This window comes from Triticum aestivum, chromosome 7A (genome assembly GCF_018294505.1).
Source record: "Triticum aestivum cultivar Chinese Spring chromosome 7A, IWGSC CS RefSeq v2.1, whole genome shotgun sequence".
NCBI classification, from domain to species: domain Eukaryota; kingdom Viridiplantae; phylum Streptophyta; class Magnoliopsida; order Poales; family Poaceae; genus Triticum; species Triticum aestivum.
Window position 1 is genome coordinate 186611421 of NC_057812.1, and position 8362 is coordinate 186619782.

The following is an 8362-nucleotide window of genomic DNA, read 5'->3' on the forward strand; positions in this document are numbered from 1 at the left end:
TTAAATATTCTCCATTTTTTCATATATTATCACATCTATATTTACTCTTAACAAAATGTAGAATAAAGGCAATGCTTTTGAAGAAGATTTTGTGGTAAACTTCTTGAATTTCCCCCCATCAGCATGGATAAGGCCTTTATAGAGCCTGTCTTCACCAATAATGTAAGTTTGTCCATCTCAAGCCTTCAATTTTTTTTATATATTTGGTTAGGCATGACTGCAACAGCTGTTTATTTTTGGTGTTTGCATCAAATTGCTTGTTTAAAGTTTATTATATGTAGTTCATAAACAAAAGTTTGTCCTTTCTCAATTTAAGTTTTCAGTTGTACAACCAAGTTCCTTCTCCATACCATGTAAATTAAACTATACAGAGCAAGTGATCTTCTTTTGCACTGCATGTATGCTTCTGTTCTTCATCCGTAATCCAGTGGTGTGGTGAACCGACCCACTACAACACAATGTCATATTCTGCAATGTCTTAACTATGAACAATGTCATATCATTCTACTATTATTTAAACCGTCTCTTTATTTGCCAATCTGAAATGGTATAAATTGACAGCACACTAACCATTGATACTTATGAGTTCTTGATCTGTAATCCAGTGGTGTCGTGAAGCTGCCAACTCCTTCACAATGTCATTTCCTGCCATCTCTTGACCTGAACAATACCATATTGTGTTAATGCAAATTTAAATTGTGTCACTTTATTCGTTAGTAAGAAATGTGATGAATCAACACTGATACTTTTATGTGCAAAACCTGTCATCTGTCTGCTTGTTTATCTTTCAGAGTGAGGAAGATATAAGTGTTGAACAAGCGCAGTCTCATCATCTTGCTCAGCTGCTTGTGCTGCAGCTCCCAAGCAGGGCTAACCTTTCTTGAACTCTATTGAAGTGCTGTCGGTTTTGTATATTATTTTGTCGGCGTGTTTATTTGCACTTGTGGCGATCTTTGATGCCCAATGTATGTAATCTGCTGTCTGCTTGTGCTTTATGAAAACACGGCATACTTGTCACACGAATGCAGGAATGTATAAAAGGTTATTTTCCTCTCATTGAACATAATGGGAGGGTTGTGTAGTGGTTAGCCTATTCACGGAAGTGTCCACTTCCATGACCAAAATTAACATATGTAGTGTGCATTTATCTGTTGTCTACATATGCACACACGATTTATCGTCATGGAATTGGACACTTCCATGATAATAATTTTGGTGATGTCATGGAACACTTCTACGATAGCACAGGTATGACTATCTTGATTCTATCATAAATTTGTCATGGATGTACATGCATGACAAAAAACGCGACCTACTGTGAAAAACACGTATCATCATGGAAGTGTATTTTTTTTGTAGTGTAACTTGGTGATAGTGACTAGAGAACTTTGTCAATCAGTATCTTATCTGGAAGATTAACTCCCACTTGATTCAAGCGATTGTAGTACTCAGACATTCTGAGCACATGCTCACTGGTTGAGCTATTCTCGTCCATCTTGTAGGCAAAATACTTGTCAGAGGTCTCATACCTCTCGACTCGGGCATGAGTCTGAAATACAAATTTCAGCTCTTGGAACATCTTATATGCTCTGTGTCGTTCAAAACATTTTTGAAGTCCCGGTTCTAAGCCGTAAAGCATGGTGCACTAAACTATCAAGTAGTCATCATACCGAGCTTGCCAAACGTTCATAACGTCTGCATCTGCTCGTGCAATAGGTCTGTCACCTAGAGGTGCATCAAGGACATAATACTTCTGTGCAACAATGAGGATAATCCTCAGATCACAAAGCTAGTCCGCATCATTGCTACTAACATCTTTCAACTTATTTTTCTCTAGGAACATATCAAAAATAAAATAGGGGAGCTATGCGAGCTATTGATCTACAACAACATAGATATGCAAAATACTACCAGGTACTAAGTTCATGATAAATTAAAGTTCAATTAATCATATTACTTAAGAACTCGCACTTAGATAGACATCCCTCTAATCATCTAAGTGATCACATGATCCATATCAACTAAACCATGTCCGATCATCACGTGAGATGGAGAAGTTTGCAATGGTGAATATCACTATGTTGATCATATCTACTATATGATTCACGTTCGACCTTTCGGTCTCAGTGTTCTGAGGCCATATCTGCATATGCTATGCTCATCAAGTTTAACCCGAGTCTTCCGCGTGTGCAAAACTGGCTTGCAACCATTGTATGTGAACGTAGAGCTTATGACACCCGATCATCACGTGGTGTCTCGGCATGACGAACTGTAGCAACGGTGCATACTCAGGGAGAACACTTGTACCTCGAAATTTAGTGAGAGATCATCTTATAATGCTACCGCCGTACTAAGCAAAATAATATGCATAAAGGATAAACATCACATGCAATCAAATAAGTGATATGATATGGCCATCATCATCTTGTGCCTTTGATCTCCATCTCCAAAGAACCATCAAGATCACCATCGTCACCATCTTGACACCTTGATCTCCATCGAAGCATCGTTGTCGTCTCGCCAACTATTGCTTCTATGACTATCGCTAACGCTTAGTGATAAAGTAAAGCAATTACATGGCGATTGCATTTCATACAATAAAGTGACAACCATATGGCTCCTGCCAGTTGCCGATAACTGTTACAAAACATGATCATCTCATGCAACAATTTATATATCATCACGTCTTGACCATATCACATCACAGCAATCCATGCAAAAACAAGTTAGACGTCCTCTACTTTGTTGTTGCAAGTTCTACGTGGCTGCTATGGGCTTCTAGCAAGAACCGTTCTTACCTACGCATCAAAAACCACGACGATTTTTCGTCAAGTGTGTTGTTTCAACCTTCAACAAGGATCGGGCGTAGTCACATTCTATTCAACTAAAGTTGGAGAATCAGACACCCACTAGCCACCTGTGTGCGAAGCACGTTGGTAGAACCAGTCTCATGAACACGGTCATGTAATGTCGGTCTGGGCCGCCTCATCCAACAATACTGCCAAATCAAAGTATGACATGCTGGTAAGCAGTACGAATATTATTGCCCACAACTCTTTGTGTTCTACTCGTTTATATAACATCTATGCATGAACCTGGCACTACTAGGAAAAGGGCTATAGATGGAATTGACACTAATGGCGCACCAGACATGTGGTGCGCCATTACTATATACTAATGGCGCACCATCTGTTGGTGCGCCATTAGTGTGGAAGACACTAATGGCGCACCAGGCACACGGTGCGCCACTAGTAACAAAATGTTTTTTTCATTTTTTCAGACATACTAATGGCGCATCTGGGCAGAGTGCGCCATTAGTAGTTAGAACTACTAATGGCGCACCAGCCATAGAGTGCGCCACTACTGTATTATTTTTACTTTTTTGCAAAACTACTAATGGCGCACCGTTGCATAGTGCGCCATTACTAGTTTAAACTAGTAATGGCGCACTGTGCCATGGTGCGCCATTAGTATAAAAATTATTATTTTTTACTTTTTTGCAAAACTACTAATGGCGCTTGTCTGTGTGGTGCGCCATTAGTATGTTGGGTTACTAATGGCGCATGTCTCTGTGGTGCGCCATTAGTAACCTGGGACCAGCTAGATATTTTTGGACAGCCACACCTACACACTCACTTTCCCCACTTCATTCCCCCCACCTCCTTCTCTAAGCTTGTCGGCTGCCTCCTCCTCCTCACCTCATTTGCACCATAGATTCATCAAAATTAAGTGTTGAAATTACCTTTTTTGATAGGTAAGTAAGGGGAAAGCTATCTTCATGTTGTAGATCTACTTTTTTTCTCCCTAGCTCGCTCCAACAACGTGCACATGCACCTTTTGTGGCCTAGATAGATCTATGTATGTTTGTGGTGTTGCATATATGTTTGTGTTTGCAGGTGCCGGTATTTGAAATGCGATAGTTGCCAATATTTTGCTGGAATGTTGATTCATTTCCGTTTCGGCGAGAATTTTGGCACTATGCATTCTTTTTGGTCCTATTTTTAGGGAAAGTCATGCCAAAAATTTTCTTGGTTCTAAAATATCGTTTTGCTCTACCCCGCAGGCGACCATGGTCCGCACGATGACCGAAGGCATTGTGAATAGGTTTTTGAGCTCTGCGAAGGCCGAGATGCTTCAAAAGAACGAGACAGAGATAAGATGTCCATGTCGAAGATGCAAGCTGAAGAGCCTTATTGCGGACCCGGATTCCGGGCAGGTGCGGAACCACCTGCTCTTGCGTGGTTTCATGGATGGCTATCGGTGGCAAGGTGATGAAGATGACTATGAAGTCGTCCATGGGGGCCGGGCAAGAAATGAGGAAGGGCAGCAAGACAACCACCGCGGCTCGGGCGGGCGAGAAGACGAAGAATCTCCAGGACATGATCACGACAGTGATGCTGTACACAGTCATCATGTAGAAGATGCCGGACATGATGATGAGGAAGATGTCGGAGCAGACGAAGGGCATGATCATGAAGATCTAGATGCCGGAGGAGCAGACGACGATGGACCATCGATGGGCTGGGTGCAGGACCCTCATATTCAAGAGCTGCTTCTCAAGCAGACGGATAACGCAAGAGCTGCCGCCCGAGAGAAAGCCAAGCTGGATCAACTAGAGATAGACGCGGTCACTCCATTGTATGAAGGATGCAGACCCGAGGATACCCGCCTGAAAGTAACGCTCATGGCTTTGGAGATGAAGGTAAAACACAAAATGACTGACGCATGCTTCGACGAGAACATGTCATTCTGGCACGAACGTCTTCCCAAGGGGAACAAGTGCCCGACCAGTTTCAAGGAGGCGAAGAAAGTCGTGCGTCCTCTGGATTTACCGCACGTGAAATACCATGTGTGCATGAACAATTGCATCATTTATCGGGGCGAGCATGCGGAGTCTACCATATGTCCGGTGTGCGGCATCACTCGATACAAGAAGAGGAAGAAAGCTCCTCGAAAAGTGGTGTGGTACTTTCCGATCACTCCTCGTCTGCAGCGGTATTTTGCGGACCCTAAGGTAGCAAAGCTCCTACGTTGGCACGCGGATAGGGAGGAGAAGAAGCGAGAAGATGACGCAAATGATCCGTAGATAAATAAAAAAGAAAAGATGTTGAGTCACCCTAAGGATGGGAGCCAGTGGCAAGCGTTGAACTTCGAACACCCAGAATTTGGGAAGGATCCAAGGAACATCATGCTGGGCGCGAGCACTGATGGAGTCAATCCGTTTGGCAGCCAGAGAAGCACACATAGCACCTGGCCTGTGTTTGTGTGGATGTACAACCTTCCCCCCTGGTTGTGCATGAAGAGGAAGTACATTCACATGAGTATGCTAATTGAAGGGCCGAAACAACCAGGGAACGACATCAATCTGTATCTGGGGCTGCTGAAAGAGGAGCTAGACACGCTGTGGAAAACACCAGCCAATACGTGGGATGCCATAGAGAAAGAATATTTCCCTATGAGAGCCGCACTGCTCACGACGGTGCACGACTATCCCGGTTATAGATATCTCGCGGGGCAGGTGGTCCACGGATTTTCTGGATGCGTCAGGTGCATGGACGACACAACGTATCGCCAGCTAGATAGAGATCCTGGGTCTTCGAAAACCGTGTTCATGGGACATCGAAGGTGGCTTCGCGACAATGACCCGTGGAGGAAACACAAGGATCTGTTCGATGGTGAAACCGAACTCCAAAGACGCCCGCGTACGAGGAGTGGCGAGGAAATAGACGGGCTGTTGAAAAATTGGAAAGATTGCCCACTGCCGGGAAAGAAGCAAAAGGCGCCAGAGCCGGGAAAGAAGAGAAAGGCACCAGAGCCGCTGCTGAAGGTATGGAAAACAAGGTCTGTTTTCTGGGACTTGCCGTACTAGAAGATCCACCGTGTGCCTCACAGCCTTGATGCCATGCATATCACGAAGAACGTGTGCGAGAGTCTGCTTGGTACCCTGCTCAACATGCCAGAGAGGACCAAAGATGGGCCGAAAGCAAGGGCATACTTGAAATCAATGGGCATCAGGCAGGAGCTTCATGCTAATGATGATGACGATGATGATGATGAGGCGAAGCAGGACACAGAAAGTCATCACAAAGGAAAAAAGGCCAAGAAGACCGGAAATGACTACCCTCCCGCGTGCTTCACTCTAAGTCGGGAGGAGATCGAGTAGTTTTTCACCTGCCTCGTAGGAGTAAAACTTCCTTACGATTACGCGGGGAAGATAAGCAGATACCTAGACCCAGCGAAGCAGAAGTTCGGCGGGATGAAGTCTCACGACTGTCACGTGCTGATGGCGCAGATACTTCCAGTTGCAATCCGTGGGATCATGGACGTGCACGTACGTGAAACGCTATTTGGCCTATGCAACTTTTTCGACGTCATCTCTCGGAAGTCGGTAGGCGTGAGGCAACTCAGAAGGCTACAAGAAGAGATCGTGGTGATACTATGCGAGCTTGAGATGTACTTCCCACCCACATTCTTCGATGTTATGGTGCATCTGCTAGTCCATATCGTGGAGGATATCATCCAACTCGGGCCGACGTTCCTGCACAGCATGATGCTGTTCAAAAGGATGAATGGTGTCATCAAAGGATACGTTCGCAACATGTCACGTCCAGAGGGAAGTATAGCCAGGGGCTTTCTGACCGAAGACTGCATCTCCTACCGCATGAATTATCTAGGCATCGAGAACCCCGTTGGTCTGCCCGTCAACAGGCACCTCGGCAGGCTCGCTGGATGGGGTCACCGTGAGGGTCGCCGCGAAATGCATTTCGACTTCGAGGGTCGACTCACCGACTTTGAAAGAGCAAACCTAGTCGCACTACAACACATAGACGTGGTCGATCCTTGGGTGGTAGAGCACAAAACCTTTATTGAGAAGACGTACAATGACCGAGGCCAACAGAGGACGAACGGAGATATAATCAAAGAGCACAACTCATGTTTCAGGCGTTGGTTCAAGCAGAAGCTTCTGTCGTACCCTTTACATGAGGATTCTTTCGCGGAAGAACAACTCATATTCGCCATGTCACAGGGCGCCGAGCACAACCTGATGACCTATGAGGCGTACGATATCAACGGCTACACATTCTACACCGAGGACAAGGACATGAAGAGCGATGGTTATCAGAACTCTGGGGTAACGATGGAATCCTACACCGATAACGACAAGGACAGATACTACGGAAGGATCGAGGAGATCTGGGAGCTGAGCTACACTAGAGAGAAGGTCCTGATGTTCCGTGTCATATGGGCCAAGAGCGTCCTAAAATAAGACCAGTATTTCACCACCATGGTTATACCCGAAGCCAAATCCAAGACCGCGGGCGTAAACATCACCGCGAAAAATGAGCCATGGGTACTGGCTTCCCAAGTGGACCAATGCTTCTTCATTACCGACCCGTCAAAGCCCAGTCGTGTTGTCGTGAGGAGAGGCAAAAGGAAGATCATCGGAATGGATGGAGTAGCCAATGAGCAAGACTTCGACAAGTACGGTGACCCGAAGATCGAACATGACGACGACGATGAAGTAGCAGCATACACCACAAGAAGAAGCAGGACCACCCTACCTAAAGGACGTCCGTTCCACAGAAGAACTCCATTTGCGAAAAAGAAGGGCAAGAAGATTATGAACAGATAGCTAGCTAAGATCGACTGTATTTAAATCGTAGTCTTCATTTCTCGGGCACTTTTTGATATCATGAATACTTTTAAATTTCATGTGCACTTTTTGAATTCATGAATATTTTTTCAAATTTGATGATATTTTTTCATATTCAATGGGCGCCGCCGCCGCCGACACCCTGCACCCTCCCCCACTTTTTGATGATATTTTAAAATAACAAATTTGATGATATTTTTTCATATCATAAATGTTTTACCAATTCACAAATGAATGCAACTAAAAATCCAAAAAAAGACTAGTTGTGCTTGGTTATATGTTACTCCCAAAAGCATATAATGTTTGTCAAATTTGGAGCTATGGATATTTAGTTATGATCTAAACAAGTTTGAACATATTTAAACACAAATAAATATTAAACAACATTTTAAATGTTGTTAACATGGCAACAAACTGCATATTATTTTTCTAATGAAATTCTGAGCATCTAGCATATGTGACATGTTATATTTGGATGCATGCATAAAAAGATATGTGCAAAGAAAAAATGCATAAAAACAAAAATTGGGGAGCCTGGGAATCGAACCCAGGACCTCCCAATGTGTGTGCTGCGTGCTGACCAGTCGGACTAGTGTGTGTGTTCTGATGGGGATACGGTTAGGTCGTATATAACTTGAGTGCTCGAACTGTAATAAAAAACAATAGGGTTGAAGTGGTTCGGGTGCTGCCAAGCTACGGCGAGCTGTT